Raw genomic sequence first — 27134 nt, 5'->3', positions numbered from 1 at the left:
CAGCGGCGACCGGTCGGCGCATATGCGGGCACTTAATCACGGTATTTTTTGCGAAAATACCGTGATAAGGCTCCGAAGGGGATTCGCAGGGACAGAGCTTTATCGCAAGCTCTGTCCCTGCAAGGGATTTGTAGTAAATCCCTGTCATATTGCGTGAATTCGCAATGCGAATTCAGTCGGTAATATCACACTACAATCTCCATTACAAATGCGGATTGTAGTAAATAGAGCCAGATCCATTATTGTAAACAGTCGTGCAATGCCTGGGAAAAGATACTGGGGCTGTCTATGAAACCTTGGGGCAACCGTGTCCATGTATATTGTACACCTCTGTATGTAAATGCGAATAGATACTGACAGTCAGGGTGGAGAGGCACAGGGAAGAAAGCAGTACAGAGGTCAATGACAGTGAAATGGGTTGCATTTGGTGAGATCTGCATCGGGATGACAGCTGGATTTGGCACTATGGGGAATTGGCTCTCTACGACCTTATTAACACCTCTAAGGTCTTGTACCAGCCTATAACCCCTCCCACCACTCTTTTTCACTGGAAAGATGGGACTGTTGGCTACACTAGCTGTACGGACTAAAATTCCCTGTTGCAATAATCGTTCAATTATTGGTAAAACCCCTAATTCTACCTCTTGTTTTAGTGGGTACTGGGGAATTTTTGGAGCTTGCCTACCACTTTTTAAATTTACCATTATGGGGCTTATTTTTGCCATTAATCCAGTGTCCTGTCCATCCTTAGTCCAAAGGGAATCTGGAATTTGGGACAACATTTGATCTATCTGGGATGGATTTTCATTTAAACTGGTAGAGTGATACATTATCCTTTGGGGAGTGTCCAACATATCCCGCACCTCGTGCGCAACTCTCTCAGGGGTATCTAAAAATACACCATCAGGGGTGCAATATATAACACATCCCATCTAACATAACAAGTCTCTACCCAGCAGGTTAGTAGGAACCGCAGCAGCCAAAAGAAAAGAATGCCTGGTATGCAACGGCCCAATAGTAACCTCTGTGGACTTTGTTAAAGGATAATGTTCCACTTTACCTGTTACACCCATTGTTGATACTGTCTCGTTGGTTACCTGTAAATTAACAGGAGATTTTATCACTGACCTGGTCACCCCTGTGTCTACAAGAAAAGGCTATTCAGTACCAGCTACATCAACCATCATGACCGGTTCTTCCCTAGTACTTCTCGTTAACCTGACTATCTGTAGACTACAGGTATGACCTGACCCCTAGTGTTGGCTACCATTCTCCAATAAAGCATTAATGGCCACAAAATTTTAGCTGGTGCCTGCTGCATATTTGCTGTTCTCTGTGCATATCCCTTATGGGGATATCCAGGTACTCTCTGGTTTGGGGGTCCTACTCTTTTTACTCTGCAGTTTCTAATTAAATGTCCTGGCTGGTTACAATTAAAACATTTGTGGATCGGATGAAGACATGGGTTGTTGTGAGGTTTGAGCAGGGTTAAAAGGTGGTGGATATGGGTAGGGATATGGAGGATAAGGGCATTGTGGGGGATATGAAGTTTGTGAGTAGTGTGGGACCTGTGGTTGTGTAGGGTTAGTAGAACAGAGCTTTGTTTGCTGTTGCGTGGGATTAGTGAGGGCATATAACTGTTCAGGTGTAGGTGTGTGTGTAGATGCAAGTGTGTCTGTTGGCTGTGATGTTACCGTCATTCCTTACAGAGCTTGAATACTGACAGCCATTAGTTTTTCAATCTGGGTCTCTCTCTTCTTTGAGATGTTCTTATCATGTTCTATGGCAGATCCTATGAGTGTATCTATTGTGACTCCCCTCCAGCCAGGTTGTGAGATCTGAACCCGAGTCTTAAAGTTTTCTTTAAGACCGTCCATGAAAACCATGACTATCATTCCCCTGTGGTGAGTGCTATCTTTAATATCTTCTCTCCCAGTGTACTGGGTGATAGCCTGCAGAGCCCAGTTGCAATACTCTTCTGCAGATTCACTCTCCTTTTGCTTTATGGTGAAAATTTTGTTCCAGTTAACTACTACCAGAAAATATATACCCAATTGAGTTACAATGCGGGAAATGTTACCTTGGTTTACTTGGTCTGTTAAGGGAATGTCACCATTAAATGCACAATCCGTGATAAATTTTGTCACATCGGTATTGCGTGGCAGACAGGCCCTTAACACCACACGCCAATCTTTATTAGTTGGCTCATGAGAACTACCCAAATTCCTCAAACATCTTTGACATTTGGCTAGTTCCTTTTTGGGATCGGGGAAATCATTTATGATGGAATTTAGTTCTGCTCTTGTCCAAGGACAATGCATTACCACTTCCCTCATAGGCACTACACCGTTCGCATCTGCATTTCTATTCGGAACAGTTATTGTCCGAAGGTTATGCAGACCAGTAGCGCTGCTACCTTTGACCTTGTTACCTGGCTGGGGGTTTAACCTGTTGCTGCTACATATGGTATTAACAACTTCCTCTACGGGTGCAGAGGGTGTTAGCACTTCCCTTGCTGTTACCAATGGAGATGGTGGCACCACTCGTGATTGTCGTGGCGTAGCATCTATCATTTGTACAGCATGGGAAATGGCAGACATTACAATAGGCTCATCATCCACATCAAGAACATTTTCTTTAAAGTTGCTTAAGAGAGGGTACAAATTGCTTGTTAAATTTTTATGGGTATTTTTGATAACTGTACTTGCACTTCCATCCACATAAGGTGGGGGTGGTGCGTGTGAACTGCTGGCAATACCTTCCGCAATGCTACCTTGCTGCATGTGCGCACCATTCTGCGGCTTGCCCACATTGCAATTCAGCGTCGCGGATGTATTCTCTGGCAATACGCTCGCAACGCTAGTTTCCGTCGCTTGCGCAGTTTTAAGCCACGCATCCCCTTCATGCTGCCACAACTTTGAACATTCATAATATTTAACCTTTTTCTCTCGGGAGCGCATCAGACTGATGTGATCCCGGACATTATCTAATACATCTTTATCAAAACTACCAATTCTGGGAAACGGTCTAACACTCTTCATCATCATTTTAAACCATACATCACAATACCTTATTGCATAAGTACCATACTTAGGGCCTGATTCATACCCGGACGCAAGTGGCCGAACGTACGTTCGGCGTACGTGCCGAAATATGTAAATTTAAGCGCTCGCACGTAATTTCGAACGCACCTAAAATTCCACCCCATTGTCGACCGACCCCTCCTCTAGCTAACGAGTGAGCCAAATAGTGAGCGTACATCCACAATGTGGCTTGCAGGGAACGCACGCACAAGTACAAACCAGAAGTGGGCCTGTCAGATTCCGATTACCTGCTCGTTTATTCTGCCTACCTCCTTCAATCGTATCATGCCAATCAATATATCAATTAGCTTAATTGCTCTTCACATGTGTTCGTTTTTGTTTTGTTTTTGTAATTGCAATAAACTTTACTCTTATCCGTGTTTGTGTTTACCCGCAGAATACGTATGGTTTAAACAATAGCTTTCTTTTGCCAAAATACATGTTTGAGCCAATTATCCATTTGTTTTCCGTGTTTTTACCCACGCATTTTTTACTGGGTTCATTTCTTTATTTAAATTAGCTTACGCATGTCACTGCATCAAGCCTATCATAACTCACAATAGATTTTTGGCCCTGTCGAACACATGACTCATACACTAACCAATAGAATGGTTCCTGTTAATTTCCCAACTACATTAGCCAATCAATATTATTTTCTGGTCTTTATTAAAACTGTTTTATTAAAAATACACCATTGCCATCATGAGAGCCTCTGCATTCACCAAGCGAGAGCTTCTGGTTTTAACAGAGGTGATGGACCGGCGTATCACCAGCCAGCCTCCCCCCATCAGCAATCGGGAGAAGCGTGCCGCCTATGCGGAGGTTCGCCACCGCCTGCGTTCCTTCGGCTCATGCCGACAGATCGGCCAGCTGGAGCGCAGGTGGTCCGACCTTCAACGGCAGACGCCCCGCTTGCTGGCATGCTTTCACATGCGTATAGCGGAAAGTAAGTTTTTTTTCCTTTGGTTTTCATGTTTATCTTTGTGGCCCTATCTGCGTGTGCATGTTTTCTTGTTTGACCTGTTTATTCTTTGCACTCATATCTGCGTGTGCCTGTTTTCTGGTTTGGCCTGTTTATTCTTTGCACTCATATCTGCTTGTGCCTGTTTTCTGGTTTGGCCTGTTTATTCTTTGCACTCATATCTGCGTGTGCCTGTTTTCTGGTTTGGCCTGTTTATTCTTTGCACTCATATCTGCGTGTGCCTGTTTTCTGGTTTGGCCTGTTTATTCTTTGTACTCATATCTGCGTGTGCACGTTTTCTGGTTTGGCCTGTTTATTCTTTGCACTCATATCTGTGTGTGCATGTTTTCCTTTTTTTGGGTTAAACAATTAGCGTTTAACAAGGTGATGTTCTAAACTAACCTCAATTTGTTTTCCATCATTTAGGGGCCGAGCGAAGACTACGGCGTCATTGCCGGCAAAGACGGCGCTCTCGTCCCCTCTCCCCAACCCCCAGCCAAACCTCCTCTCCCCAAAATACCCAAAATTCCCCCTCCTCCCCAGCCTGCCCAGACCCTGTCGCCCATCCCTCTTTGCTATTTCCCCTCCATCCCAATTCCCCCTCCCCTCAACCCACCCCTCTCTTGACCACCCCATCTCCTGAATCGGTGATAACCCCTCCCACCTCCTTGGGAAATTTGACCACCTCCGAGGAGGGCGAGGGAGTGGTTTCGGGGCCAGCCGTCATTCATAATGGTATGTTTCCCTTTTATCCTTTTTTGTTGATGAAAATGTGTTGATCTAATCCTTTGTCTGTGCCTTTTCCTTTTTTTTGGTTTCAAAAAGTTTGGTTATATATCTGTTTGCATTTACATTTCACAGCTGATTTCCCCATACACATATCCCACATGGCAAAACAGTCAAACTTGTATGTCTGGCTTACGGTTGCTATTTTTTTATGGTTTTTTGTTTGTACATTTTTTTTTGGTTCTGTGTTTTTTCTTTAATGTTGTTTTTGCAACACTATTGTCACTTTTTGCTCACTCTCTTTTGGTTGTTTTTTTTGAGATTCATAAATTATGGATTCATTGTAGTAAGCACCACAATTTTCGAACCCACAGTGGACCAGAGGCATTTGGCGAACCTAGCCGGGTGCGTCCAAGTTATGCGGGGGCACGTGATCGGCCTGCTGGTGGTCCTGGATTGTATGGCAGGGATCCTGCATCCCTAATTTTTTTGTTTTAACGCTCAAATTATTTTTCAAATATAAAAAGTTAAATTTTGAATTCAGTCTCATTCCTTGTCTCAAAATCTTAGATTGTTTAAACTTACATAAGTAGACTCTTGCAGCAAGTATTTGCAACTAATGTCACTAAGATTGTGTTATGTTGTTTGTTTAAAGCAGGCACATGAAACAGCTAACACTAACAATAGGTTTTGCGAGTTTCCATATATATATATATTTTTTTTAAATTTACATGTAACAATTTTTTGGGAAACCTGCTTAGGCCGAGATTCCAAAGCATACTGATTCTACATAATACCTTTTGGTGTTGGTTTTGACCCACAAAGCATAGTTAAATAATGTGCAAATTGCCACATTACAGGATTAACCATTAAGTAAATTTTACGTGGGTGAACCTGCTTACACTTGCTTGTAATGTACCAAAAAATTTTTGGGATTCCAAAATCAATAAATTTAATCAACACATAAAAAAAACACAAAGTGTTGGTTCACAAACAATACACAGTGATAAAAAAATTTAAAAACCAGCAAACACCATAATAAAAATTACAATAAAAATCAAGAACTGGTTGACGAATGAGCATGCCAACATGATTCCACAAATGTTGCATTTCCAAATTGGGTCCAGAATATATATCCAATGTGGTGACATGAAGTCATTTTTTGGGAGCAGGAAGTAGTCATCATTTCAGTCCAAAAGATTATGAAATAAAACACAAGATGGGAAATAAAAAAACAATTAATTTGATGGTCCAAAAAATTCCTTTCGACATTGTGTCAAATAATTTCTTTTGTGCCAATAATTACCTAAACAATCTGCCCACCACATCATCGCGTATGGCCCCCCAACATACTGACCTCCGACCAACCTCGGGGGGAGGCATCCTCAGGCAAGGCATCCTCTGGCTGCATTGGGACACCACTCCTTATGGTGATGTTATGAAATATCCCACACAGGACCACAATTATCGAAACCATATCCGGCAAATACATGAGTTCGCCACCAGAGCGGTGGAGGCATCTGAATCGGCCTTTTAAAAGGCCAATACAGAGCTCCACCACTTGCCTGGTGGCTGTAAGTGTGGAATTAAAATTACTTTGTGGCCCTGGTGTGGGAGCCAAATAAGGAGTGAGCAGCCAGGGCGTGCAAGGGTAGCCACTGTCTCCTGTGAAAAAGAAGTGACAACATCAGGAACACTGTGTATCAAGCTTAGCATTGGTATGTACTAAAGGTCTCCACTTACCCAGAAGCCACGCATCACCAGCTTGTAGGTTGTCTAATTTTTGCCATATCCCTGATTGCCGGATGACGAATGAGTCATGTGCACTCCCGGGTAATTTTGCATTCAGGGACAGGATCTGGAGGGAGGCATCACATACCACCATTACATTCAGTGAGTGATAGTGTTTGCGGTTCCTAAAAATGGCTTCCAGCCGTGCTGGTGGCTGAAGTGGTATGTGAGTACCATCCACAACCCCTATGATGTGTGGGAAGCCAGCTATTTGGTAAAAATTGGCCTTGGCCGCACTAAGAGCACCCATATCCAAAGGCATTTTAATACAATGATGGAGGTGCTTGAAAAGGGCCTCCATCACTGCCCTCAGGATCCTTGAAAAGGAGGATTGGGATATTCCCGCAACTATTCCCATGGTGGTTTGAAAGGATCCTGAGGCACAGAAATGTAACACCGCCATAAATTGCGTAAGTGGTGGTATTGCTGTAGGACTGTCAATTTGCCGCTCAAGATCACTCTCTATTAATGAGAGAGTGTCTATGATGATTTGGGGCAGAGGACGGTAGCGCCTTAACACCTCATCATCGGGCATTCCAAAAAGGGTGACACGTGTTCTATATATCTGGGCCCTTGCACACCTACGATGCCTACGCATGGGACGAGATTGAGGTTGGTCGGCTTCCGGGAGCATGGCCACAACAATCCGACCAAGATCAACCTGAAATGGCAAGAATTGAATTTAAGGTTTGTTTGCCCCCCCAAAAAAACAAAAAATACTTATCTTTACGATACAATCCAATGATGCTTGCATGCCGGGGTATTGTCATGATTTACAAAGCCTAAAAATCAAAATACCAGAACAAGGACAAAATGTTTGGTGGCCATTTAGGATTCTTAATTGGGTAAAAGACAAAACATAAAAGGGGATAAACACACATTTCTCCAAAGAGCAAACTGACAGTGTGCACACTTCCACAATATTAGGCCCAAACAACAACCACGATTGTGAACGGTAAATATCACCCAATTTAACTAGAGAAAATAAGCAGACAAAAATGCGCTAATTAGTTCGCAATTTAACTAGAGAAAATAAGCAGACAAAAATGTGTAAATTAGTTCGCAATTTAACAAGAGAAAATAAGCAGACAAAAATGCGCTAATTAGTTCGCAATTTAACAAGAGAAAATAAGCAGACAAAAATGCGCTAATTAGTTCGCAATTTAACTAGAGAAAATAAGCAGACAAAAATGCGCTAATTAGTTCGCAATTTAACAAGAGAAAATAAGCAGACAAAAATGCGCTAATTAGTTCGCAATTTAACTAGAGAAAATAAGCAGACAAAAATGCGCTAATTAGTTCAGACATTTAGGAAACACAAAAACAAAGAATAAAACTGTAAGGTCCACAAAAGATGCGTAAAAAAAGACATGAACATTTAACAAACAAGTGAAAATCCAAACTTACCAATACAGGATATAGAAGTCACCGAACAAAAAGGTCGTTGGGGCAGAGCCAAAAGAAACCTACAAAAGGAGAAATTTTTAAAATTTCTGGAGCCAAACAAAAAAAAAAAGGATAGCAAAATTTAACAAAAGGAAGACGGAAAAAAACTTACCAAAAAACTAAAAGAACCACACCAAAAAAAGCGAACGGAAAGATAAACACAAAAAAAATGCACAGAAAAAATCGCCAAACACCGCCAAATACAATTCCCGCCAACAATCCACTCCGACCAACGTAACCTCCAACAAACTACACCCGCCACCTAGACTCGAGTCGGCCAAAGCCATAAATAGTGTTTATTTTCCCGCTCAAATTAAGGAGGGATCATAGGAACGCACAATCAATGATGCAGACGAATAATAAGGACGCATGTATAAATACGTCACGACCAAAAAAAAACGGTCTGGTGTATTTCTTGTTTTGGTATGAGAAATGGCTACAGACCAGCCAAACAATGGCCAAGAGGCGGCCGGTAAGTTTTTCTGGCATTTCCCATCAAGGATTATTTTGAGGCAGAATATAGTGAAAGTTGGCCAGCTAAAATTTCACAATTTTATTGAAAATAGGTGTTGAGGATGACATGGAAGAGGCTGCTGGGCCCAGTATTCCGGGCAAAGCAGGGAAAAAGAAAAGGCAGCCACAATTCACAAGAAAGGAGATGGAGGTTTTGGTTCAGAAGTGTGTGGACATCCTGCCATAGGCAGACAGGAATATGGGTGCAAGCCAGAAGTGGAGAATGTGGGAGGAGATAGCCAGTGCTGTCAATAGGGTGGGTGATTATGTCCGTCTAGCCCGGGATGTCAAATGGCGGTAAGTAAAAACTTGACCACCCAAAAAAACCGGTCAAATAATGCAGGAATAATGGCTACTTTTTCACCCACAGATGGCAAGACTTCAAATATCGCCGGAAGCAAAAAATGGCTGACAGGGCTAGGCATGCAAGGGGGAGTCCCACCCCTGTATCATTGGAGTTTAATGATTTGGAAGAGCTGGCACAGGGGTGTGTGCAGGATGTAGAGGTGTTTGGCGTGTCCAACATGGATACGGACATGCCAGACTTTGCGGCTCCTCATGTTGTCCCAGGTAAATGTTGTGATGTAACCAACTCTGAAATGTTAATCTGACAATATGTAGATTGTAATGTTCCTCTTTTCTCTTTTTTCTCACAGAAACACAGGCGGATGAGTCTGCTCCAGAGGGGAGCCTTGGCCGCAGAATTTCTGCTGGCTCTGCAGGGGAGGAACCTGTACATCCGGCTGAGGACCCTGCAGAAGCCAGTCCTGGGCAATCCCCCTCGCTTGCAGTGGCACTCCTCACAGAACTCAATTTTAAATCGGATTCCCATACAGAGATTCTGCAGAGGATGGACGCCAGTCTGCTATGGGTGGCTGAGGCCCTGGAGCAAAATGCTGCGGCCAACGTGACCATTGGTCAGGCCCTGGCTGAAAATACCAGGGCCAATATCAGAATCGCCAATGCCCTGGAGCAGCTCATTCGCCAGCACATGGTGGAGCCGACCTCCCTTCCTGCCAAAACATCAGGATCCTCCACCTCTGGCACAACAACAGCCATTCCTCCAAATGTGCCTAGCCCTGTGCCTAGTCCAGAGGCCACAATATCTGCCTCTGGACAGGCCAGCCAGAGGACATCCCGGAGCCGGTCTGGCGCCCACCCTACCCCAGCCAAACGGGGAAAGAAACGATGACAGCACTGGCTACTTTTCCCACACTCCTTCTGTGCTTGCCCCATATTCCTTTCTGGCCAAAACTTCCCTCTCCTTTCTTGTGAATTGTTTTTTTTATTTTTGTCTTGTTTGAACCAAAAATATAATATTACAAAAAAAAATGTTCCAAAGATTAGTGGGTAACAATGACCTCAAAAATGTACGTGACAATGCACATGATTTGTTTTAAAATGTGTTTTGAAAATAAAACCTACAAATTGTTCTCAACTGTATTGTGACATTAATTGAAAATTGGTTTCTAGTTAATCCTGTTCCACAAGGAAAAAACGAAATCTGAGTTTGGGAGTTCCCAAAAATCAAGGGTTAAAAAAAAATTTTACTTTAAGGAACACTTTGGAAAAAAAAAACCAGTCCAATGCAAAAGGTTACAATACAAACAAACATGATTACAATATTGTTACAAAATCCAAAAATACTAACAAAATTGTAAAATACATTCCTACAAAAAAACGCTAATTGATTGTGTAATCCTGAAATTAGCAGCCGAGATTTTCAGCTGCGTACGGTTTTGTGCTATTCCAAATGAAAAAAAAAACCAAAACATTACAAGCTGGTTTTCAATCCAAAGTTGATTGTCTATCTGACAAGCCATGATAAATCGATGAAACATCGAGGAGGCCCGGGCCAAAGGACAAGGCCATCGCCATTGTGGTCGAGTAATCCAGACCCTAAGCTGTGCGAGCAGTTTGAACGAAAAGAGGATCAGCCAGTGACGTATGAGTTGGTACGAACACATTGGACGTTCGCATGAGCTAATTTATGTACGCCCCAAAAACGCCTCACCACGCCTGCGTTTTCCATCTCCACCCCCGTCAACGCCCAAAAACGGCCTGTTCTGTCAATCACATTTGACATGTCACTTCCTGTTCGCAATTTGCCGAACGAGTGAAAAAAAGCTCGCAATCTGCCGTACGCACATGCGCAGTGTTACACCGACGCATGCGCGGTTTGTCAACATCGGAATGCAACGAGCGTACTGCTGTTAACGAGCGGCTCTGAATGAGGGCCTTAGTATGCATAATACGACAGGCCGATCCAAGCAGCGCTTCCATTAGCAGCACATCATTGTCTAACATCTCTATTGTTTGCGTGGCTCCCATTCCGAGACAACTCCTACGTTTTTCAATAAAGATTTAAACTGGTGAAAGACAGTCAAGATACTTTCACTTACCTGTGGATGATTTAAACGGCCGCGCCCACACATCTGTGGAGATTTGAAGAAGGCAGCTCCACACACCCGGATAAGATTTAAGAAGGCTACTTCCACACCTATGGAAGTTTAAGTCGGCTACTTCCACGCACCTCTCTACAACAAAGACAACACGTACACCTGCTACTGTGTATAGAACGGTAAGCTGCTTACCGAGCGGCTAGCACTTAGCCCTTAAAGGTCATACGGTACCTCTAACTTTAGGGAACAAGTTACCCCTACCAACAAATACTCACTGTTACACACTTTTTTCCTTTGCAGAAAAATACACGTTAACCCAGATATTGACAACAATTGAACAGAATGTAAACCTCAACAGCTTTGTTTAAACATGTGGCAGCACAATCAGAAGTACGTATACGCTATTGTGCGACCAGTCGCATACACAATAATGCAACTACCACACAACCGTATGACAACCTTTAGCTGCGTACACAAAAGTGCATCTTTACTGTGCTCAAAACTGCGACTCAGCCGCATGTTCAATACTGTGGCACCCCTTTAAATGTTAGGTTCCATCAACAAAGGAAAACAAACTTTTTCCTCTCTTGTCCCTGGATTCTAGTCAGCATCCCTGGCTCACACGAAAACAGGTAGCGATTTCCCAGCACTGAGTGGTTGCAGGTAAACCCTGCATGTGGCCACTCCACCCTTTGGTGAGATATCGATAACCGTATGTGCCGTGTGAGTAGGTAAGTGACTTCACTATGAGCCCCCAACTAACGATACTGCTTTAGAACCTCAATACACTCCTGCCTATACCTTCTGATATCCTGCCTATAACCCTCTAAGGATGACGCTATTTTGCGTATGCAGTCATACAGTAAATAAAGACTCAAGACCTAGAACTTGTGTTTCCAAAGCACAAAGTATTATTCCAGTAAAAGTACAGTCAGTTACATGCTATGATCTAAGTACAATTTAGCGCAAAGGAATTATACAGTTATACATACGCAGCGCTCTTGACCAGATGTAGGCATCAGCAAGAAACCCCCGTCAATCAGCATTCAGCATGAAGACTAGAAACCCAGGGTCAGAGCACACATATTTATACCCCCGCAGAAATAGACAACACAATAGAGAAGTTTGTTGCTAAAGGAGAGGGCATATGTTTCAAGGCATCTAACAGGTTGGTTTAAATAGACACAGTCCAGCCTCTAACAACAGGTGGTCTCTGGTTCCCCGCCTCATGCAGATCCTAACAGTTGGTCATATAATGTACATTTTGTTGCTTGAAGTCTCTGCGGTCCATAAGTTGAGAATGCATGTTGCGATCTCTACATCGATGTTACTGGAATACTGTTGAAAGAGTACGCATCAGTACAATACCAAACATGGCTTACTTATCACATATAAAACCTTAGTTACCAAATAATCTTTATTTCAAAGCAATTATAATAAATGAGCATACTTGAATCTTATACCTTAAAGCTTATGGAACCTTGTATGTGAATATGTAATGTGTGAATATGCGAGGTTTGATGTAATGATGCTAGTTAACTTAGGGCAGATGCATGTGCATGAAGCTAATATTCAGCGTTTTCATACAGGACCTTATGCATTTGCTAATATGTGACTGGTTAACAGCGCAATTGTGCGAATTAATGTGTGTATGAGAAATGGTGAAAGCTACAGTCGCATGATGCTAATAGTAATATCGCCACATGTACTTAAGTGTGAGTTTATCTAAAATGGCGCTTGGGCGGCCATTCGCAAAATGGCGTCTTGCGATTTCATTTCCAAGATGGCATCTTGCGGCCAGTCGCAAGATGGCGTCTCTGCAATTCAATTTTAAACTGATCTTGTCTCAGCCATTTATCCAGCTTCGACACATACTATACTGTATGGTGTGGGATAAGTGACAGACAATGACTGACAGTCGTTACGTTGTACCCACATGGTCCATTGACATTTACATTGACAGAGTCATTAGGTCAACATGGACTCATAGCAGACACACTATTGGTCGATATGAAGCTTGTTTGCCATGGCCACATTTACATTCATAAGGTCGGATTGCAGTAGTAACGGTCAACACAAAATGATTGACATGGTCAAAATTTGAGATACAGTATGACTCTCTGCAGGACCCTAACCTTCCCCTGGGTAACTAACCCTAACGGTCCCTTCTAGTGCCTAACCCTAGCCATCTGGTAAGTGCTTAATCTAACAAACCTACAGGAAACCTAACAAAAGGCAAAATGACCCACCATATGTGTGCAAATAATGACTGTATATTGTTGACATTTCATCTATTGCAATCTATTTTCATGTTGGCACATACTGTGTGGACCATGAGTCCCAGTCAACCTTTTGCCGCAGTCAACCTAATGCCTGTTGGCCCTGTGGTGTTGACTTGATCAATGTCAACTTAGACACTGTTTATCTATAGCCCGAAACTATGAGATAAAATGTAATGTGAATGAAGTGCACTACAGTAACTTGTGACATGACATGAATAAGCTCTACAGTACCCTGCATAAGGGACACTACTGTGTGACATAGAGTAATGTGAATCAGTGCCATGGTTAGGGCTCACAGTGCCCTGTGCCGGCCCTGCCCGCTTTACGTGTGACATTATGATGTCAAGCATAGGTGGTGGGTTCACCTTCCCTCAAAACTACTGCAGTGCCCAGAGAGTCTTAAAAATTTTAAATGGCAGGGTGTCCAAAGTATGCAAAGGGCGGCACTACTGCATTCTGACTGCAGGGTGATGTTCCTGGCACCCTGCAAGCCAGAAGCACAGACTGTGAGGTGGCTATAGTGCAACCCACAGAACCTCTGCGTGGCACCGCTTGGGCATACCTACTGCAGGCTTGCTGACTTTCTGGCTGCCCCCCTCTGGAGTAGCCAGATCGGCATGACAGGGGGCATGGCCAGCTCAAGGAGGCAGGGCCAGCCAAGCTTTGTGTATTTGCACTACAGAATGCCGATATTACAGGCATTGTGAAGCAGGTGGCGGAGCCAAAATGACTCAAATTTAGCGTGAATCGCATCAACGCCCCCCATGCTGCAGGGGATTCTGAGGTAATTGTGGGAGGATAGGAGGGGTGGGCGGTAGCTGGGAGGATTGCCTGCCTTCCCGGGAGGTCAGGAGCGGCACTCGATTTTCAGGAGGCTCCCGACCAAATTGGGAGGGTGGGTATGACCTACTGTAGTTACTGCCAAGATGTGAATAAGTACACTACTGTGATGAATCCTGAATAAGGGGCACAACTGTGTGAAGTCAGATAGCCCTTGCCTGCAATACCTTGTCACAGATTGTCCATGAGGTGAATGCTTTATCATCTGTAACATGAATAGAGGCCTCTATGGTGTGGTGTAACACAAAAAAATATCCACTACGGGGGGGGGCATGGCCTGGTAGCAGTCGGAGCTGCAGGTGTTTGATATGAGCTCCCACTGTGTCTACTGAATAACAGTAGTATTTACCCAGATTGGCAAATTATTATCACCCCATTACCTGCCTGATATTTGTCTGTAACTGGCAGTGAGGTGCATGGAGCCGGGTGGGGTGATATCACATTGCCACAGGTTGTGGCCTACCACCTGAGCAGAAGCTCGGACCTCAATTTGGAAGGCAGTGCTCGTGCCGGAGTATTGCGCACACGCCAGAGACAGCCCCTTACCATCGGGACCCTCAGGATCATTAACAGAGAGTACCGGGTCCACTCTTACGCCTACTCACCTCCCATTCAGGCCCCCAACAGTCTACCACTGATTCTGCGATCCACAGCTTCCCCCTCACCAGGAAGCCGGGGACTAAATCACGGGACCATGACAGGTGACATCATCACGGGGATATAACCTGGGCTGAGTAGCTGCTTCACACACCGGAGACCTTAAGTGAGTACCGGAGGGGGCACTGTATCACCCGATATCAATCCATGACATGCTGCAGTGAGAGGAAGCAGTGAGAGTATAATTCAGAAAACCACTGACAAGTGCCATTCCTGCTTAAACTCAGATCACATACCACTACTAACCATCCAGCACCTTGGTATACTGATATAATTATTTCTTTGGGTAATTCATCTCTACTATCATTGATTCTATCCCCAATACCCTATTTCTGCTAATACTACCATTTCTGATATCCAAGCTCTACCTTGTGGCAGTTCCCTATTACTACACTGTTTACTACCTCTGTCACATATCCACTATCTTCATTTTGTGTTCTTGGATTCAACTGTATGCTGTATGAGCTGATTATCTCACTCAGTGGTGGGTAATACTTTCTCAAAAAATCCTCAGATGTAGTTCTCTTCAATGCATATATTCCCCCACCGCTCCTTGATGTTCTAATGTATATCATAGCTTTATGATTACCACCTATAATTAATCCCAATTCTTCTGTGGTTAAAGAAAAAAAAGAAAGGATAGAAGTAGTAGCAATGGTTCTAAATGCCAGAAAGACCCTGCAAAAGTCCAACCCATGAGCTTCTTCAATCTGGTGACAAGGGAGCTAAAGTTGCTCCTACCACTGAAATGGCCATAAAATCCTCTGTAATGCCTTCTGATTCAGGGGACACATTGGGTGATGATGCACCCCTAACAGTGGATTCCATGAAGCTTCTCCTGGCCTCCTTCACATTGGACATATCTTGGAAATTAAATCAGCACTCCGGCCCTGCCAACAGTCAGTGGACATTCTAGGAGATCAGACAAATCATTTAGAAAATAAATTTGAAGAAGTGGTCAAATCTCACAACGATCTGATAAAATTACACGAACAACTCCAAACAGAGTTCACCTTCCTGAGAGATAAAGTCGGAGACTTGGAAGACAGATCCCAGCATAACAATGTTAAAATCAGGGGTATCCCAGAGTCTGTATCATACTCAGATCTCAAAGAATATGCCACCAGTCTATTTATGAAGTTATGCCCTACAGTTACCATAACTGACTTTCTGATAGACCGGATCCATCGATTTCCTAAATCTAGAAGTGCCCCAGAGGGCTCATCCAGAGATACACTCTTGCAAATGCATTACTTTCATATAAAAGAAGTCGTGCTACGGGCAGCTAGATCCTCCGACACCGCAGGCCCTATTCTGGGTGACCTTCAAATTTATGGAGATCTATCAGCATCCACATTAGCTAACTGCAGATCTTTCTACCCTGTTACAAGGGCTCTTCAACAAGCTAATATCTCTTACCGGTGGGGCTTCCCTACCAAATTGCTGATTGCTCTAAATGGGTCAACCACAGTAGTATCATTAACAAACAATAATAATGACAGCGCAAACCAGTGTAATGCAGCCCCCAAGGGGAATGGAAAACTCTTCACAAATCCTGAAAAGGTTACAATTATACAATAATATATTCCTCTTAGATGGCACAAAAACACATACTGTATAATCACATGAACCTTAAAATTCTTTGAAACTGGATATGAAAGTCCAATGGTTTTTAAGGACATATACTCTTCTCCACGTAAAAAAGGAATTCCACTTCTCCAAATAATTCCTCAATAGCTCAATGAAAAAGAGAAACACAAAACAGCCAAAAATTTAACAAATTTTATTTGACATCACACTCACATTCAATAGGTAAAATAAAGCATATAGCCACAAAGGGTATATATATGGTGAACACTGGCTCCTTTCATCAATCAGTTACCCTCCCAGATGGAATAGGGTTTGGGGGCTCAGAGTTCCAGGATCCTCTTTCCTCCTAAAGGCAACAGTCCTGGATGATGGCAGCGGTTCCACATAAGCAAACAGTCACCACACTTAAAGCTTTACGGACTTAATGTCCTTCCTTAAAAGCATGGTGACTTAGCTCCAAAAATACACATAAATACCCACACTTATAGGCAGACACTCCCCCAATCAGTCCTCAAACCACGCACTGCTTCCCAGCGCTTGCTGCGGGCAGAAGTGACATCATCTCATTGTGACCAGAAGCCGGAAGTAGTTTGTCATGTATTCCTCCGATTCCGGAAAACAAAACCAGAAATGGGCTATGCATTCCACCTTGCATTCCATCAGGTTAGTAAACAGGAAGTTCAAAAAGCTCCACTATAATTTCCATCAGAAATTTATAAACAAAAACTCGAGTTCCACTTATTTTAAGAATTCCTTGGTCCCTTCATCGACATACTTAGTTGTTCCAAGTCCATTTAAGTCCATTGATATTAAATATAATAATAGATAACAAAAATAGTGGTATGGTAGAAAGAAATCAGTATAAAACACAACGGAATAATTTTGGAATACAGAGAAATTATAATAAAGATTTGGATTAGGCAAGAGTGGAGAGAAAAGGCCATTTAAATAGATATCAGAGAAATTGGAGACAGGATGATCCTTATTCTCCACAGATAAATAATTGGAATTATAGAAATAAAGGATGACAAAATAATACATTGCAAGAAGAGATTTTGAGATATCAAAAGGGAATAGATATGAAGTGTCAGACAGGGAGGATGATATATCTTCACCTTATTTAGACTGGGGACACAAACTAAGGAATATATATTAACCAATAAGGTAATGATAATACTCCAAAATAGAATAAAAGTAAAAAGGGGTGCTAGAGGGTGAAAGAAATCAAAGAAAAGGATTAATAAGGAAATCACCTCTATTGAACATGAATTGGCAAAAGAGACTGCTAAAGTGTTTAATTTAAGTAAGAGAGTTCTCACTCTAGAGGAGGAGTCAGTATTGAAAAAGGGGTTAAAATTTTCCCCGACAAGTCAAATTGACCCTTTTGAATTTTTTATTGATCTTAATAAATTCATTCGTAAATTGACAGTAAAAAAATATTTTTTAGTAAAGATAAAATTGAAGACTCTATCGAAGAGGGAGATATATCTTACGGTTCAAAGTTTAGACCAAAATATACTTTTTATCCTACCTATTTGAAAGGTAGTTTTATTGATTGCTTTAGTAGATTAGTTAATGGTGAAGGAAATAAAATTTTAAAGGATAATAAAAAAAGAAATGTAACCTTACTAAAAAAGAATTTACGGCTCTGAAATCTTTTAGAGAATATAACGACATGATCATAAAATCAGCAGATAAGGGTGGAGGTGTGGTCCTTATGGATAAAGATTTTTATATGGTAGAGATTTTTAAACAGTTAGAGAATGGGGAAACTTATACAAAATTCAAATGTGAACCCACTACAAGAATTATGGAGAATCATGAGGTACTTACAGGAGAAGTACTAATTAAAGGTGTATTCAGTAAATCAGAATATTATTTTATTAATATTAAGTTCCTGACTGTACCTACAATTTATATCCTGACTAAGATTCATAAGGAATTCCTCCACCCACCAGGTAGACCAATCATTGCTGGTTCAAATAGTATCACATCAAACCTGTCAGTGGTGATTGATTTTTATCTTCAGCCTTTGGTCAAACAAACGAAAGCTTTTTTAAAAGATACCAGTGATGTTTTAAACCTTTTAGAAACGATTGAATGGCAAAATTATTATTTTTTAGTTAGTGGGGATGTATCCAACCTATATACCATCATTGATACAGAAATGGGTATAACAGCTGTATCCTACTTATTAGATACATCAGATATCTCCGTGGATATTAAAGATTTTGTTTTAAAAACTATATTATTTATTTTAAAAAACAACTAATTTTATTTTAATGGATCCTATTTTATCCAGAGTGTGGGTACTGCCATGGGAACCAGGTTTGCCCCCAGCTATGCCAACCTCTACATGGCTTATTGGGAGGATCAAAATATTTGGCTTAATGATGTTCTGGGGATGGGCCTGGACACATGGAAATGTTTTATTGACAATATATTATTTATTTGGATGAGCTTCAAACATTTTGTGAATCCTTGAACTCCAATGATTTTAATATTAAGTTTACATTCTCATTTAGCCAAACGGAGATCACTTTTTTGGATTTATGTTTATATGTCAAAGAGGGTGATTTGCATACTAAAACCTATAGAAAAAGTATGGACTCCAACAGCTATATTGATATTACTAGTCAACATCATGTAATTGTACAGAAAAAGATGTTTGTGATGAACAATTAATGGAAATGGGCAATAGATTTTTAGACAAAGGTTATGATAATGATAAAATAACCAAAGTCTATGAGAATGTAAAACAAATAGAAATAAAAACTTTATTAGAGATAAAAAAGAAAGATAAAATTGAGAAGGATCACAAGTGGTCCTTTATAAGTAATTTTAATTCTAATTTTAAAAAGATTGAATTAGTTTTTAAAAAACATTGGAGGATTTTAAACGAGGATCCTGTTCTATGGGTGATCTTATACCAGAAAAAACATTATTTATATATTGATGAGCGACCAATTTATAAGACAAATTGGTACATAGTGCAATTGAAGAAAAACTGAAAACTAGTGCTAGAAGTCATGGGTACCACAGATGTGGTTTATGTTGTATGTGTCAGACTGTTAAAGGTCAGAGTAAAATTAAAGAATTTCAGGTAAAGGGAGATATGTATCAAATAAAAGATTTTATTACCTGCAATTCGAAAAATGTCAGTTATGCTTCAGAGTGTCAATGTGGCCTGGTTTATGTAGGCAAAACGAGCAGAAATCTTAAGACACGTCTAGCAGAACATGTTTATAATATTAAAAGGTATCAAAGACACATACTGTATCCACGCACTTTAAAATAGTTCATAAAGCAAACCCTTGTCAAATTAAATCTTTTTGGGGGATCCAAACCGTTAAACCAACATGGAAGAATAGAGATTTGGAGGTCAGATTATCGAAAACCAAAATGCAATGGATTTATAGATTAGGGACTCTGACCCCCAATGGGTTAAACAGTGATTTCGAATTAAAATGTTTTTTATAGATTTTTCATTTTTATGTTTCTTTTGTATTTTTCTGTTACTCCATATTATGATTTTAACTTTCCTTTTTGATGTCTTATATATATTATTAATTATATTTTATCTATTTATTATATTTTATATCAATGGACTTAAATGGACTTGGAACAACTAAGTATGTCGATGAAGGGACCAAGGAATTCTTAAAATAAGTGGAACTGTAGTTTTAGTTTATCAATTTCTGAGGAATACATGATGAACTACTTCCGGCTTCCGGTCACAATGAGATGATGTCACTTCTGCCTGTGGAATACGCTGGGAAGCAGCGCACACTTTGAGGACTGGTTGGGGGAGTGTCTGCCTATTAGTGTGGGTATTATGAATACCCAATAATTGCTAAACAGAAATAATTGCTTTCCAGACTTATATTGTGGTTCCAAAGCACAAAAGTTCTTATTGCAATAAAAAGAAAGTTACACTGTTTGATCTAACACAATTAGTGCAAAAGACAATTAAATACAAAGGCATAGTTGGTACTTACGCATGTGCACTGGATCCAGTAATCAGCTATCAAACCTGATATCTGTGGTCAAAAGGGCATGACTGAGTACTGGCTCAAGTACACAAGTTATTTACCTTACAGGTCATAAGTACAACAATAGAGACTAGCAAACATGATTTCATTGGTTCTTGCTTTGTCATTCTGGTATGATGCAGGTCATAGGTCAGTTCATATGGTGTCATTAGGGGTATGTCCCAGCTCCTCGGAAGTTGCTTTTTGTGGTTTTCCAGCCGAAGAACTGGTTTAACTGGCTATCAGACACTACATACAGAGATTCACATTCTATCCACTATCTCCCTATATTTCATAACTTGTGAACACAAGATGGGAATCCTTCGTTGATAGAAACGGTGATCTGCAAATAAACAGGGATTTAGTATGGTACCAAACATGACTTGTCTACTATCTTCTATACCTTAAATATCATATAAGTAAATTTTGCAACATAATTAATAGCTAACAAAACCTCTAATATTACGCTTGATGCTAGGGAATGCATGTATGAGAGTGAGATAATTGTGTAATTTTGCTAGTATGCATTGTGCATATAGTATGCATTGGGTGTAACTGCATCGTAACAGGAGAACCAGGAAGAAGAACCAATGGGATTATGCCACTCTGTAAAGGTTTTATATGCAAGCAACCTGAATCTGCTAGTCAGTCATCTTTTCATCTTTTCTTTGCTGTTGATGGAGGCTTCATAGTTGATGCCAGGAATCTGGATTCAGAACGCATGTACCTAGTGATTGTATAGTCTGTTTGCGCTAATTGTATTTAGATCACAGTGTGTAACTATCTGCTTTTTGGTGAATAATATCTTTTTGTGCTTTGGAAACACAATCAAAGTCTGGAAAGCAATGGGATCCAATGCGAATAGAACTTGAAAGCCAGTTGTTTCACTAATCAATTGTGTGGCTTTATGTACATCACCAGGTATCATATTTATTTTGTCTCTATGTTCATACTGTGGGTGAAGATATGGTGATTGTGTGTTTTTATGAATACCAAGCATTTCACCATGTGTAAGGGTCATAACCTCTGGGAGTACTCTTGCCAGATAACACAAACCTTCGGAAATTGGATAGAGCCACTTATACGCTTTTCTACCACATATAAAATATACATAATCGGGGAGAACATAAGGGATAGTAAACCTCATTATCGTCACACACATTTCCCTAGCAAGTGATTCGATTTCAGGTTCTCCCATTTGACTCATGCAAGTTTCTGGCTGTAATACCTTGGCACAATACCCTTCTTGTACCCTACCAACCATTTCTTTGGTGGAACTTAGTGTATATTTATACCGGAAGTGTCTTCCACCTAGCCTAATTGTGCGTAAGAGTTCAAGATTTATAGGTTCACTATCAGCTCTTAGTGAGAAGGTCATCATCTGGTTATTCCCCATCACCTCCCAACTTCCTGGTTTATTGAAGTTTTGATGTTTAAACATAAAAGTGATTTATCTACTTGGTACTGGTGGAGTTTAAAATGAGGTGGTTTGGATTTAAGACATTTTCCATCCAGTGCATCCCCTCTTTGCAGTTCTAAGACCTCAGAGACATTTAATGGGAATGGAACTAACCCTACATTATGCTGTCCCTGAGGCATATGAGAACACACCCAATAGTCAGTCTGGTTTAAAAGTTTGCCCACCATAGTATGATAATCCTCTAAAGGATACCCACCCCAATACTGGTTATACTTAGGCTGGCACTGTTGGATGCATCTCTCATTGACTACGGACCCACAAAACTCACACATACAATAATCCTCAGATGACAGACCTTCACACTGTCTCTGAGTTTCCAGAATAACAGATCTCTTAACAATTACTGTACTGGGTTTGGTCAGGTATCGCCCTTGTGACTGTATTGCTCCTTCTCCCAACTCCACTCCATTGATATCACCATCAGCTCCCCTCTCCATCCTCTGTCCTCCGTCACAGAAACCAGAGATCTCGAAACAACCCAAGATAATGAGAACTCTTGGAGAAAATACAAAGATAACCACAGCAGACCAATCCATTGCTGAAAACAATGATCTACAAATTTATTTAGCTCAGGTGTCTCACTGTAACCTTTAACCTTCCTGCAATTGATAGTTCTACATTATCTGCCTTGATTCCGCCTTGTCTCTCCACTGGTTGGTTGACCTTCTTACAGTGAGTGGAATGGACCCAGGTATCTCTCTCCACCACTTTCAATGAAGTTGTACTCATCAGCAACACCTGATACGGACCTTCCCACCGATCTGTCAAACAACCTGAATGCAAGAAATATCTGATCATAACAAATTCTCCAGGTTGAACATCATGACAGTTTGTTTCTGGCATATCATGTGACAACAACTTCAGTTTCTGCTGTTGCTGCTTCAACTGTTTACTCATTGTTAACAGTAACCTCGTTGTTACTTTTCAAATCTTCCTGTGGGCTTAAAATCAAATGAGGTTGTCTACCAAACAGTATTTCAAAAGGGGACAGATTGAGAGGGGGTCTAGGAGTTGTCCTACTACTATGAAAGACATGTGGTAGTACTTCTGGCCAACCCAGTCCAGTTTCCGCTATGATTTTACTTAATTTATTTTTAATAGTCCCATTCATCCTCTCCACCTTAGCACAGGCTTGCAGTTGGTAGGGGGTATGAAGTCTACTATTAATACCAATCAACTTACACATGTTTTGGAAGACATCACCTGTGAAATGAGTACCCCTATCACTTTCAATAATTCTACAGATAGCATATCTGCATACAAATTCCGGAACTATATTCTTAGCAGTAAACGCAGCAGTATTAGTGGCAGCTAGGGATGCCTCAACCCAATTAGAAAACACATCAGTGCACACTAATACATACTTGAGATTCCTGCAGGGTGGTAATTGGATGAACTCAATTTGTATTACCTGAAAAGGTCCATCGGTCAGAGGAATGTGGGATGGTTCTGTGGGGATTGTTTTCCCAATGTTTTTCCTGAAGCAGGTCAAACAGGACATTGCTCTCTTTTCCGCTTGGGAAGAAAAACCAAGTGCACACCACTATGCTCTCACCAATTTGCACATACCTTGCTTTCCCAAGAGAGTCAGACTGTGTGCTGCCTCAGTCAGGCTTGGGTAGTATGCCCAAGTGTCCAGAGGACTCCTTCCCACATCCCTTAGACCTCCAGACTGCCTTTTCCTGAATGGAACACAAATTTTGCAACTCAATTAATTTCTGCATGTCAATCATTTGAAACGTCATTTGGTTAATTGGCACATTCACTTTTAACCCTGCTTCCCATTTGGCAGCTTCATCTGCCCTATTGTTGCCCAGTGACACTGGATCATCCCCGCATGTATGGGCTTTACACTTAATTACCGCCACTGCCTTAGGCAATTGGATCGCTGTCAGTAGTACTTTTATATGTCTGGAATGTGCGACTGGTGTGCCTGCTGCTGTCATAAGATTTCTCAGACGCCATAGAACGCCATAGCACCAAAATCATGTACCACTCCGAAGGTACAGGTTACATGGTACATTTTATAGGTTTTTACATTGACTGTACCTTCACCCCATCTGCATAGGGCGGTGGTGGTGCGCGAGAACTACTGACATTACCTTCTGCAACGCTACCTTGCTGTGCATGCGCGATATTTTTTGGCGTGCACACAACGCTTCTTAGCGTGGCATGTGCACTCCCCTGCATCACACATGCAATGCTGGTTTCCATCGCATGCACACCCCTAAACCACGTATCCCCCTCGTGCTGCCACAACTGGACATTGTTCAATACCTCCTTATCAAAGCTGCCAATTTTAGGAAATGGTTTAACACTCATTCTCGTCATTTTAAACCATACATCACAGTACATAGTTGCGTACGCACCGTACTTTTTATGCATTATATGCCATGCCGAACCAATCGGCGCTTCCAAGAGCAACACATCATCTCTACCGTTTGCTTGGCTCCCATCTTGGGAAAATAACAGTAAACTTTTCAATAGTTATTTAAATTGGTGAAAGAATGTCAAGGCTTCTTTCACTTACCTGTGGACGATATTAACAGGCTGCGCCCACACACCTATGGAATAATAACCAGGCTGCTTTCATGCACCTAAGCCCTTTTCGAGTACTTTGCACTGCTAGAATTTAAGCATTCCAATAACACTTACCCTTTTCAGTGATTTTGTCCACCACTACTCAGTTCACAATCACAATATGCCACAACTGTGCGGTTCAATCACAATGCCCAATAACCCTAACTGATCACTGGATGCTGCGATCACACTGAGAGCAGATACCTAACACAAAACAACAACTACACCTGCTGTGTGTATAGACTTTGGTATCTACTACCGAGCCACTAGGTCAACACCAGGCGCCTAGCCCCTAAAGGTCATATGATACCCCTAGCTAGGGAACATGTTACCCCTACCAACACACGTTCACTGTTATACACCTTTTTCCTGCGCAGAAAAATAAATGTTTTCCCAGATATAGCAGCACCGACTAAGATCTTTAAAACAATGCTATCACGCTATCAATATCACAATGCAATCTCAACGGCTTTGTTTAAACACGCGGCAGCAATACAGGAAATACGTATATGCTATTGTGAGATTAGTCGCATACACAATAATGCGACAGCTACAAAAAACATATTATTACCCTTACACTATTGTGCGACTTCCCCTTTTTACATGAAATTTTATCAACGAAGGAAACAAACTTTTTCCTCCCTTGTCCCTGGATTCTAATCAGCGCTCCTTGAACTCACACAATAACGGATAGCGGTCTCTCAGCAACAAAGTGGTAGCAGGTATTTGAAGGCACAATGCATTCTTTCCTGCGTATGGCACCTCCACCCTTTTGCTGAGAGATCGATAACCATGTGTTACCGTGTGAATGGTAGCGTGATCTCACTACGAGCCCCCATCTATTGATTCCTACCTATCTATACACTCTAAATGTCGCTATTTAGTGTTATAAGTTGCACTAGAAATAATTGCTTTCCAGACTTTGATTGTGTTTCCAAAGCACAAAAAGATATTATTCACCAAAAAGCAGATAGTTACATGCTGTGATGAAAATACAATTAGCGCTAACAGATTATACAATCACTAGGTACAGTTGACTACATACACATGCGTTCTGAATCCAGATTCCCGGCATCAACTATGAAACCTCCGTCAACAGCAAAGAAAAGATGACTGACTAGCAGATTCAGGGTGCTTGCATATAAACCCTTCCAGAGATAGGCAAAACAATAGAACAAGTTGGCATAATCCCATTGGTTCTTCTTCCTGGTTCTCCTGTTATGATGCAGTTCATAGGTCAGTTTGTATTGTAATAGTTCAGCCTCCAACAGCTTCTTTGTGTCCATTTTCCTGCCGAAGAAAAAGTCTAAACTGGGTAATTACATTACATGAACAGAGTACATTTCAATACCTATCTCTCTATGAACCATAATTCCCAGACGCATGTTGCGATTTCCTTGCCGATGGAGCCGGAAATCTGCAAATAAGCAGTGGCTCAGAATGGCACCAAACAAGGTCTGTTTATCATGTACTAAACCTGAGATCATAAATACAGTTGCTTTATTACATAATTAATAATGAATATAACCTTGGATATTAACCTTAATGCTGGGGAACCTTTCTATGTAAGTGTGCAATGTGTAAGTATAAGGATATTAAGGAAAGATGCTAGTTAGCATTGTGCGACTACGTATTTGTGGAGTACACCGTGGTATGTGTTTTGCAGGGTTGTTCATATTATATGTTTTAGTAAATGTATGTATTTATATAATGAGGATTTTTAACATTGTTCTTTTGTGTGGGAATCGCACGATGCTAAATAATAGCATCACCGTATGTACTGATATTGTGGGATTAGCTTAAATTGCGTTGTTCGGCCATTTGCAAAATGGCGTCTTGTTGCCATTCGCAAAATGGCGTCGTGCAGATTCTGTGGGGGCATTTCAGTCGCTCCCTAATATTGTAGCATCCTTCTTTGCCTCCCAAAAGTAAATTAAAAGCTCAGGGTCATGCCTTCAATAAAAACAAGTTATGACCATTTAACCAAAGCAGTCTGTGTCCGTGTCTTTATTTTAGTGTAAGTTAGTTATAAGTTGTTTATATTGTTTTTAATTGCAATCACTTTATGGATTCCTTAGATGAGATATTTTTTTACAGCGGCCTCCTGGCCACTCGCATAGCTGTGAGTGACCACCCACAGCTATAGTGAGCGGCCAGGAAGGTGGTTGCAATGGTCAAGACTATCGTGACCATCGGGCTTGTGACGAGACCCTTGTGGTAGGGTCTCATTGCCGCAAGCCCCAGAGAGCTTTCGGCTCTAACAGAGCCGAAAGCTCGTCCACTGACATCAATTGTGATGTCAGTGGGGCCGCCCCCAGATGGTAGGCATTCTCATGGGAACGCTTCCGTTGGGTCAGCCACTCCCCCGGCCCGCCCACTAAAGGGGGCGTGCTGTCACTCAACATCAACAGCACGCCCCCTTTGGTACGAGACCCAGAGTCAGTCAAATACACTTACATGTGCTGTACATAAAGCCTTAATGAAAAAACGACAGTGCTGTACATAAAGATTTATATAAAAATAATACTGTACATGTAATTTTACTGTACCAGGGGCGGATTGGGATGGAAAACCAGCCCGGGAAATTTCTGCAGCAGCCCTCAATGGGAGGAGGTGAAGTCTGTGAAGGTGGCAGGATCTAATGACATATCTAAAAGGATCAGATGGTATATAGGTGGCAAGTGGAGGAGAGACAGCAAGAATGTCAGAGAAAGATGGGGGAGAGAGAGAAACAAACTAGAGAGATAAAAAG

The sequence above is a fragment of the Taudactylus pleione genome, unplaced genomic scaffold, assembly GCF_031769625.1.
Source record: "Taudactylus pleione unplaced genomic scaffold, aTauple2 ptg000336l, whole genome shotgun sequence".
Lineage (NCBI taxonomy): Eukaryota > Metazoa > Chordata > Amphibia > Anura > Myobatrachidae > Taudactylus > Taudactylus pleione.
Note: the sequence above shows the minus strand (reverse complement) of the source record.